Source organism: Piliocolobus tephrosceles, chromosome 15 (assembly GCF_002776525.5).
Source record: "Piliocolobus tephrosceles isolate RC106 chromosome 15, ASM277652v3, whole genome shotgun sequence".
Lineage (NCBI taxonomy): Eukaryota > Metazoa > Chordata > Mammalia > Primates > Cercopithecidae > Piliocolobus > Piliocolobus tephrosceles.
The window spans coordinates 60,858,810-60,868,335 of record NC_045448.1 but is presented as its reverse complement, the minus strand read 5'-3'; the positions used below and the strand labels follow the sequence as shown (position 1 = coordinate 60,868,335).

General features: G+C 46.6%; 1 long non-coding RNA gene across 2 annotated transcripts; it reads left to right on the top strand.

Annotated features, from left to right (window-relative positions):
• The first annotated feature begins 1,408 nt into the window (after positions 1-1,408).
• LOC111553489 lies at positions 1,409-7,745 on the top strand. 2 transcript variants are annotated; one of them, XR_002734961.1, is made up of 5 exons: positions 1,409-1,651; positions 1,777-2,020; positions 3,495-3,570; positions 7,390-7,461; positions 7,635-7,745. It is a non-coding gene; the product is annotated as an uncharacterized LOC111553489 (long non-coding RNA). The 2 variants fall into 2 exon arrangements; XR_002734960.1 differs by having other exon boundaries at positions 7,390-7,468.
• Positions 7,746-9,526: the final 1,781 nt, after the last annotated feature.

Here is a 9,526-nt window from a genome sequence, read left to right as displayed (position 1 = left end):
TTCACCTGCAGAGACCTGGAGTGAGACCTCGAAGGACAGGAGCCCTCCGCTGGTAACGACACTTGGTTGTTAACCAACACAACCAAGGATGGAGCCCAGTATCTAGAGGGAGGTAACCAATCCCCAGGAGCAGCCCCCAGAGGAATGTCGCTCCCATTTCAGCCACTGCCAACAAGGAGAATTCTGCTAACTGTGACTCGGTGTTGATTCAGGTGATTCCTCCGGGATGTATGGCTGCAGTAGAGCTCGGAAAATCTGAAGCAAGCGAGAGGACTTGAGATTTCCATTTAGGAATGTTGACACCTTCCCATGTTCAAAGGACATGTGTGTGTGTGTGTGTGTGTGTGTGTGTGTGTGTGTAGATGCATGGGTGCGCATGTGTGTTGGGCCTGTGCAGAGGGTGAGAGTCCATCCTTTCTCCACTACCCAGCTGTGTTAGGCTTGCTGAAGTGGAAGGTGCTGCCCGTAACTACTCACCCTCTCCTATCATCTCCCTTCTTTGGAACCAAGCTGACAGAACTCTTTAGCATGGGCACTCTTAGTTTTTTTTCTTTTTCTTTCTTTTTTTTTTTTTTTTTTTTTTTTTGATGGGCCAAGCTTACAGTTTTCAAAGTGCTATGACAGGATGGTTGCAAAAATAAAAAGCTAGTGAAAGCTTAGTCACAATATTTCTATAGCTGGCAATCAAAAGATCATATTGCATGCAACTTGCAAAATCATCATAGGGAAATTATGCATTTTCCAGAATACCTTATTCCCTTCTGTGTATTAAACATTACTTTAATATTCTGGTGACAATGTTTTATAATTAATCTAAATGTAAGGGAATGAACACACCAGAGATTATGTCTCAGTGCAAAGAGGTGAAAAAGGCTTCTTTGCAGTGGCAGACCGGATTACAGACTCAACTCCTTTCACTTACGAGCAACCACAGCTATCACTGAGGGCTAATATGCCGCCACATCCTCCAGTGAATGCAAACATTCTGTACACTTTGGGGAGTAAAACTCTTTCACTCATAAGGGTGTTAATGTTAACACAGAAGAAAAGTGTTTTAAAAATTGCGTTAGTTCGTAGACTTATATTGAACTCATGAGGGGGAATCTAGCCCCAGAGAGATAAAAACTAAAGAGCTCAGCCATAAACCAGTATGATAACATCCTTATTATAAGATGCAAATTGAGGGACCCAATTCACTAAAACACATGTTACTGGTATTTAATTTTGCTTGTGGGAATATATCAGAAGTTGGCCTATGCCTTATGCACGATGTACTTAAAACGAGGGCGAGTAACTTTAGCTATAAAAAACAGTGATAAAGCAGCACAGGGCAAGCCGGGATTGAGAGATAATTGCGAGGCTCTAATTTAAGTGTCAGCATACACAGCTTTCTTTCCTGGCTTAGGCTGGGAAGCACAGCGCCCGCGTGCTGGAGGCGAGTGGGCTCTGTGTTGGGGAGGCTGGGGTCCCAAACCAGGGCAGGGGAATGGTGGTCCTGCGTGGCTCGTGGACCTCTCTCAGGGATTCCTCTCAGCAGCGGCTGGAAGAGCAAACCCACACCCAGTGGTCATTGTAGGAACTTCACTTGAGCTGGTCTGCTTGTGAGCCTGTGGTTTGGAGAGGAGAAGACGCACTTCCCCATGAGAAAAAGGTCAGTTCCTCTTTCCTTGGGTGGCACAAACAGCCTGCTGGATGTCCTTGGCCTTCCTGCCACCCTTGAGTCCGTGAATTCCCTCTCAGGGTGTCACTGAGAGGATGCACTCTGTGTGTCTCCAGGTGGTCATCCCCGTGGGCTCCACAGTTGAGGACACCGGCTCTCAGCTCCGCCCCCTCTCAGAAGCCTTCCTCACCTGGGGGTTCTGGGTGAAGGGAGCTCCCCATCGGAGACTCACGTGGGATTGTGTGTGGACCATAGAGCCACAGAGCGTCACCTGGGAGCTGGGCGAAATGTGCAACCTGTAGTCCCTCCCTCCTCAGACCTATGATTCACGATCTGCGTTTTAGGAAGACACATGAACTTGTGAGAAGTGTGCTACCCCTACCCTCTGACCACTGCATGAGCCCCTCATTCACCATTTAGGGCTTGCAGGGTTTGAAGAATTAAGAGACAGTCTTCCAAATGCCTCATTTTTAGGGGGTTAAACCTTTATGATTAGAGGGAAAATTATTGCAAGAAGCATAGGGATGCATCAGAGGTCAACAGAGCACAAGCATGAAATGCCATTAACACTATGTTAGATAACATCAGGGGTCACCTTGAGGTTGGCTGGGGAGGCAAGGGATGTCCAGCCCTTGAGGGCATGAGATGTCTGCTGAGAGAGACATTTGCTCTGATGGTGTTGGCTCAAGCCCAAGAGGACACTATGGACATCAGCGTGGTCTGCCCCTGCCTAGCCCTCTCCAGAAATAGGCCACCGGCCACCTCCTGAAGAGTGAAAGTTAGGGAGAGCAGGGAGGAGGGGGAAGGGGCCAGAGGACAGGGGTCCCCAGGCCACCTAATGATGAAACTCAGTTAACCTTGAGGCAGACTGGGTGAACCTACAGTGACTGCAGGGGCTTAGGCTAACCCTGCCCCCCTAAACTGCCAATGTCTGGATTTCCTTAATAAGATGAAAAGCTTTTTGTAACACAATTAGGAGAGAAAATGCTTATACCACAAAGGCTGGGTTGAGGTAACACTTAAGTGTGAATGGGTTAAAGAATAACCAGCCAATCAATCACCAAGTCTCAACAAGAAGTGAAGACAAGGCCCTCTCCTGGTTTTGCTGGGGTGCACTGAACATGTGTGGGAAAGACTCAGATAAAACTGATCATAGGCTTGGGTGCAGAGCGTGCATTTTGAAGTCTCCCCTCTTAGCCAGGAGTCTGGGCCTAGTTTACGTCACAGAGTGAGAGAGGAAGCATCTTAGTAAGGGTTGTATTTCAGTCAGGCAGCTGCAAAGACCACAGCTCAACTTTGCATTCTTCAATGAAGCTTTTTGCTTTTTTGTTTTTAAACCCAGGTTATTTCATACAAAGGCGGTTGGCTCTTAGGGCTTTATTAATTGGAGCATTATATTTAAATGTCTTATTTTTTCATCTGACCCTGTCTTAGTCTTCGTGACTTCCCTTGTAGCAAGCATAGCCCTCCTCACGTAACTCCTGGGTGATGAGTGAGCTCTGTATGGATGCCCAGATGTAAATGGCCTTTGGAAGGACCGACAAGAACTTTGGTGGGATAATTTCCTCTCCTAGGATGGATTTTATTTTCCTTATTGTGTTCTCACTAGAACGGCCACATGCATCCAGGTCTCTGGAGTAACTTACTTTTGTTGTCTTTCCATTTCTAAAAAGCAAAGTGGACATTTTTCTCAAGCCTTTCGAAGTTCAAATTACATCATCGGATCATCTAAACGCTGTCAGATGGGCAGAAGATTGGGGATGGGTCTGGGGAGTGGGATCACTAATTACCACATTCGAATGTGTGGATTCAAATGCTCCTGTTTCTTCTATAGATTAGATCCAGGCTTTAACTTCAGTTTCCTGTGTGACCTTTGAGAAGCCATCTCTCCAAGTGCTTCCTTTGAAAGGGTGAGCCCTGGGTGCCTCTCTCTGAGAGAGGCCCTTGCTCCATCTGGGCTTGACTCTGCCACGTGGGATCAGAAGGAACGTACATTCTGTCAGCAGCTGCCGGAAATGCTGGAGCAGCAGCCCTGGAGGGCGGGTGAAGCAGTCCCTGGTTTTGGAGGAGGCGTGAGAAGAAATTCATGGGGGGCTTTAATTCTTTTTAGATTCCCAACCATTTTCTTCTAGCTGCTACTCCCTGCATTTGTGTAACTATTAGTTTGCAACACATGTGACAAGCTTTCTCTCATTGGCTGCTCACTGCAGCACTGTGGGGCCGTGCAGCCAGGCAGGTGCTAATGCCTCCGTTTCACTGACGGGGAGACTGAGACTCAGAGCAGTTGGGAGCTCTCCTGAGATAACACAGCTAGTTAGAAGTCAAGCCAGGTCCCCAGGGTAGAGCTTTCAGTACTGTGTGAGGGCAGCATAAAATGAAGTCTGTAGACTGTTTTTTCTCTGAGAAGTTCAAGTCTTCTGCCTTACTGCTTCTTCCCTCCAAGACAATAAGTTGGTCTGGTGCCCTCTCCAGGGACAAACTTGGGAAACACCTCTTCAGTGTGAGGTAGCAGCCTCCTTTAGCTATTGTCACAGCCAATTCACAGAGGTCTAAGGCCCCTAGCTTAATTGATGGTTAAAGACCAATTCCACCCCATTCCCCCACCTCCATCAAAAAAGCGGGCAAACACCACTTCATGCCTACTAGAATGGCTATTAAAAACAAACAAACAAAAACAGAAAATAGCAAGTGTTAGCTAGAACGTGGAGAAGATGGAGACTGCATGCATTGCTGGTGGGAATGTCAAATGCTGGAATCACTGTGGAAAATGGTTTGGCAGTTTCTCAAAAAGTTAAACACTTACCATACGATCCTGAAATTCCACTCCCCAGTGTACAGCCAAAAAAATGGAAATCAGGGATTTAAGCGGATTTCTATACACCCATGTTCATAGCAGTATTAGTCACAATAAATGCAAAGTAGAAACAACCCAAGCATCTATGAAAAGATGAATGAGGCCTGGCATGGTTGCTCACACCTGTAATCCCAGCACTTTGGGAGGCTGAGGTGGGTGGATCACCTGAGGTCAGGAGTTCAAGACCAGCCTGGCCAACATGGTGAAATCCCGTCTCTACTAAAAATATAAAAATTAGCTGGGCGTGGCGGTGCATGCCTGTAATCCCAGTTACTCAGGAGGCTGAGGCACAAGAATCACTTGAGCCCGGGAGGCGGAGGTTGCAGTGAGCTGAGATCATACCATTGCACTCCAGCCTGGGTGACAGAGGGAAAATCTGTCTCAGGAAAAAAAAAAAAAAAAAAGAAAAGATGAATGGATAAACAAAATGTGAGCTATACACACAGTGGAATAATATTCAGCCATAGAAAGAAATGAAATTTTGACATATGCTACAACATGGATGGACCTTGCAAACATTGTGCTAAATGAGACATGCCAGATATAAAAGGACCAATATTATATGTTTCCACTTCCATGAGGTACCTAGACTAGGCAAATTCATAAGGACAGAAAGTGGAATAGAGATTACCAGGGGATTAATGAGGGGTTGGGAAGGAGAGCTACTGTTTAACGGCTAGGGAATTTATGCTGGGGATGATGAAAAAGTTCTGGAGGTGGATAGTGGGATGAGGACACAGCATTGCAAACATACTTAATGCCACTGAAGTGTATACTCACAAATGATTAAAATGGTAAATGTGACATTATATATATATTAACATAATTTTAAAAGACTGTTAAAAGAAAGCAAACAGGCCAGGTGCAGTGGCTCATGCCTATAATCCCAGCACTTTGGGAGGCCAAGGCGGGTGGGTCACTTGAGGCCAGGAGTTCAAGACCAGTTTGGCCAACCTGGTGAAACCCTACCTCTACTGAAAATACCAAAATTAACTGGGATGTGGCAGCACATGCTGAGGCTGAGGCACGAGAATCATTTGAACCTGGGAGGCGGAGGTTGCAGTGAGCCGAGACTACACTACTGCACTCTAGCCTGGGCGACAGAGTGAGACTCTGTCTCAAGAAAAAAAAAAAAAAAAGGAAGCAAACAAACCCAAATAGAAAAAACAACCAAACAAACAAAAACAAAAAAGGAGGCAAAGGAAGAAGAGAGGGCCCGAGGGTAAAGGACAGGGGCTGGTGTGGAAGACACAACAGTACATCATGAAAAGGAAGAAGAAAAAGAGAAAGGGTGTCTCTGGGAGAGGTCTAGGTGGTGCTCTGCCCAAGGGGTCGCATACCTTAGCGCTGGGAAAAGAGGCATTCTCTGGGGCCTGAGACTCCTGCAGGGAAACTGTCCCAGTATCAGCCAGGGAAGAAATGGCTTTCTTTTACTACATGGCAGCAGCCCTGGAGCTCCAGGGCAGGATCATATCCTTAGGGCGGGAGAAGTGCCCATTTCCAATTTATTTATGTGTTTTATCCCCAGAGTGGGATAACTGACTGTGAAACTGACCTAATATTTATGTCTATTTTCAGGCCGGGGGTTGATACGAGTGCTTTCTTGATGAACTGCGCCCTCAGAGCTATTTACTTTAGTGGAAGGTTTCTTTTGAGGAGGAGATTGGGAAAAGTCATCAAATTCTGTGGTTGCTGCTTCCTCTAATCACATTCTCACTTTTGAATAATTTTTAAGCCCTTCGGAAGTACAAGAAATAGGAGCTTTTAAAATGATGAGAGCATTCCCACCAAAGGTAAAATGCTCCCTACCCCGGGGCCCAGCTCTTTACAGTGAGTTTGTGAAATCTACTTTTATCATTCTAAAAGTTTCATGTTGTCCACACTGCCTGTTAGGAAATGTGGAAGAGCTGGCTTTCAAACTTGGACTTGAAGCCAGGCATGGTAGCGGGTGATTGTAATCTTAGCTACTTGCTTGAGCTGAAGACTTTGAGGCTACAGTGAGCTATGATTGATTGTGCCACTATGCTCCAGCTTGGATGACAGAGCGAGACCTCAGTCTCAAAAAAAAAAAAAAAAAAAAAAGGACTAAGGCTGGCAGAGACAAGAAGACTAAAACTTTGTATTAATTTGTTGTATGGTCATTCCTTGTTTTTTCAGAATGGACTGCTCTCTTTTTTCCCTTCAAGCAACAAGATGGTAGAATTACAACCCAGCCCCTGCCTGTAGAACTCTCTGTTCAGCCCTGAAGGTTAAAGTCCGTAGATGAAAAAGGCTGGAATGCAAGGTGTGAACACTGAGATAAAGCAGAGCATGGGCACTTGTTTTGTTTGGTTGCCATGAGGCTCCATTTTATTTTATTTTTAAGACAAGGTCTTGCTCTGTCACTCAGGCTGGAGTGCAGTTGTATGATCATGGCTCACTGCATCCTCAACCTCCTGGGCTCAAGTAATCCTCCCACTTCATCCTCCCCAGTAGCTGGGGCTAGCCACCAAACCTGGCTAATTTTTTTTAGAGACAGTGGTCTCAGTATATTGCCTAGGCTGGCCTCGAACTCTTGGGCTCAAGTGATCCTCATGCCTTGGCCTCCCAAAGTGTTGGAGTACAGATGTGAACGACTGTGCTAAGCGTCATCAGGCTTTAGAACTAGAAGCTCAAGAAGTGACCTCAACAGTAAAGGGACTTCAGAAATGAAATTACATTCTGAAACCAGTGCAGAGGAACCAAGTATTCAGCACTGACTTGCTCTCAGGTAGCATTGAGCATATATTTGCTGGCGACAGAGGCAGATGATTGGAATTTATTTTTTGCCAAATGGTTTTGTTTCCTGAGTCCTGAGAGATGACCTGGCCAAACCTTCCCCTTTAATCTTATTAAGGAAAATCGATGGGCACAAGCTGGGATCAACTACAAGGAAATTTGAGCAGCAGGAGAAGCTCATTCTTCCAAGGTGCTTGGTAAATTTGGGGAATTCTCTGAACATTCTGAGTAAATATCTGGGTGGAGGGCAAGGAAGTGACTATATTATTCCTAGCAATGCAAGGAGATAGTCATAGCTTTGACAAATACTTTTAGGTTTGCTGAAGAGTTTTTATTTTCTCCTTTTGTCTCTATGCCACCCAGGTGTTGCTATTGCCCTAGTTTCTCAGAGAAGTAAACCCAGGCTCAGAGTAGTCTGGGGGTTTGTTGGAGGCCACAGAACCGGTTAGAAGAGGCATGGATTAGGATGCAGGTATTGTGACTCATTCTGCAGACTTCCCTTGGGGTTTTCAATCTTGTCCTTTCTGGTTGTGCCCACACCTGGGTTTAGACTCATGCTGGGGGCTAGATGGGAGCGAGTTGGATGTCTTGGGGTGAATGTGGGAATGGAGGGTAGCTCTTGCAGTGCTCAGGCTAGAGCTCGTCCTAACCCTGCCAGGCAGGGGCAGGGAGTGGTGGGTGATAGCAATTCAGGCCAGACCGTTTCTCGGAAGGGTGGAGTGTGAGTGCTGGGTCAGGCTGGTGAGGCATGGTTCTATGTAATTGCATTCAGCTTGCAATAGCTGATGGCACTGATGAATGGAGCCTCTGGGCCACTCCTGGGCCTGGCCAGCAACCCTGCCTTCCCCTTCGAATTCAGGTGCCCTCTTTTGAGGTTGCTGTTCTGGTCAGGATAGCTAAGCTGTCCTTCAGTAGGCCATTGTTTTAGTATTCTCAGATTATCTGGGAGGGGTCTCTAGTCTCCTCTCCTCAGATGGATTTAGCACATCTCACCTTGATGGTTCCTGAAGCAAGGACTCTGACTTTGAGAGGACGGAAGGTGGGGGAGTGAGCTGAGATGAGACTGGAGCTGGCAGGAGTGCTGGCAGCAAGGATGGCAGCTGCAGGGACCCTATCCAGGTGCCATGTTGGGGCCAGGCCTTGAAGGCAAACTCCTCCTACTCCCCATGTGTGCTGACAGGAGTGTCTCAGGGAGGGGGCTGCTGAGGCTGTCTTCGGGCCACATGACTGCTGGGCATGGCACTGGATTCAGGACCAAGAGTCCCGGGCTCTAATTCCTGTTCCTTCACTTCATGTTCTTTTCTCTGGGTCTTAGTTTTCTCATCTGTAGCAGGAGCCGACGAATTCTAAGGTCACTCTTAGATTCTACAGGACTCTCCCTGGAAGAGAACCCAGGAGGGGTGCCTGGGAGGCGGCTGCTCGGGGTGGCCAGGTACAAAGCCACCAGGCAGAGGCACAGGAGGCATCCCTGAATCACCGAGGAGTCACCGGCCATGAGCAATCTGTGGTGGGAGAGAAGGAGGTGCAGGCCAGTCAGGGGAAGGAGGCGACTTCAAAAAACGCCAGGAAAGTTTACAAGCAGGTTTTGTCTAAGTGATTGGCCAGTAGGCGCTAGCAGCAAACACACCAATGCAGGGTCTCAACTTGGTCAGGAATGGAATGCTTTTTTTTTTTCCTTAAAGAAAATAAATCCAATCAGGTCTTTTATCTTGTTTAGAAATCATAAATTTAACATGTATTGGGGTTAGCAGACCAGTTCAGGGGTTGTTTGGGAGCATTGGTTCATTAGGCTGGGAGTATTTACGAGGCAGAGTTTAAAGGACACCATTTAACAATTCTTGGCCTGGGGCTGTCTTGGTTGCAGCTTTGGGCATCTTTTGGAGTTCTGTTTGGAAGTTTTGCTTGTTGAAATATAGTTTAGAATGCAGAGAATTAAGTGCCTTTTGAAAACATTTCCATCCCATCCTAGGCAGTTAAATTCCCAACCCTTTGGAATCATGGCTATAATTCAGTTTACAAACACAAATTGAGTGCCCACTTTGTTATTTTATTTTATTTTATTTTTGAGACAGAGTTTCACTCTGTTGCCCAGGCTGGAGTGCAGTGGTGTGATCTCGGCTCACTGCAACCTCCGCCTCCCAGATTCAAGTGATTCTCCTGCCTCAGCCTCCTGAGTAGCTTTGATTTTTGGTGTGCGCCACCGCGCCCAACTAATTTTTGTATTTTTAGTAGAGACAGGATTTCGACACATTGGC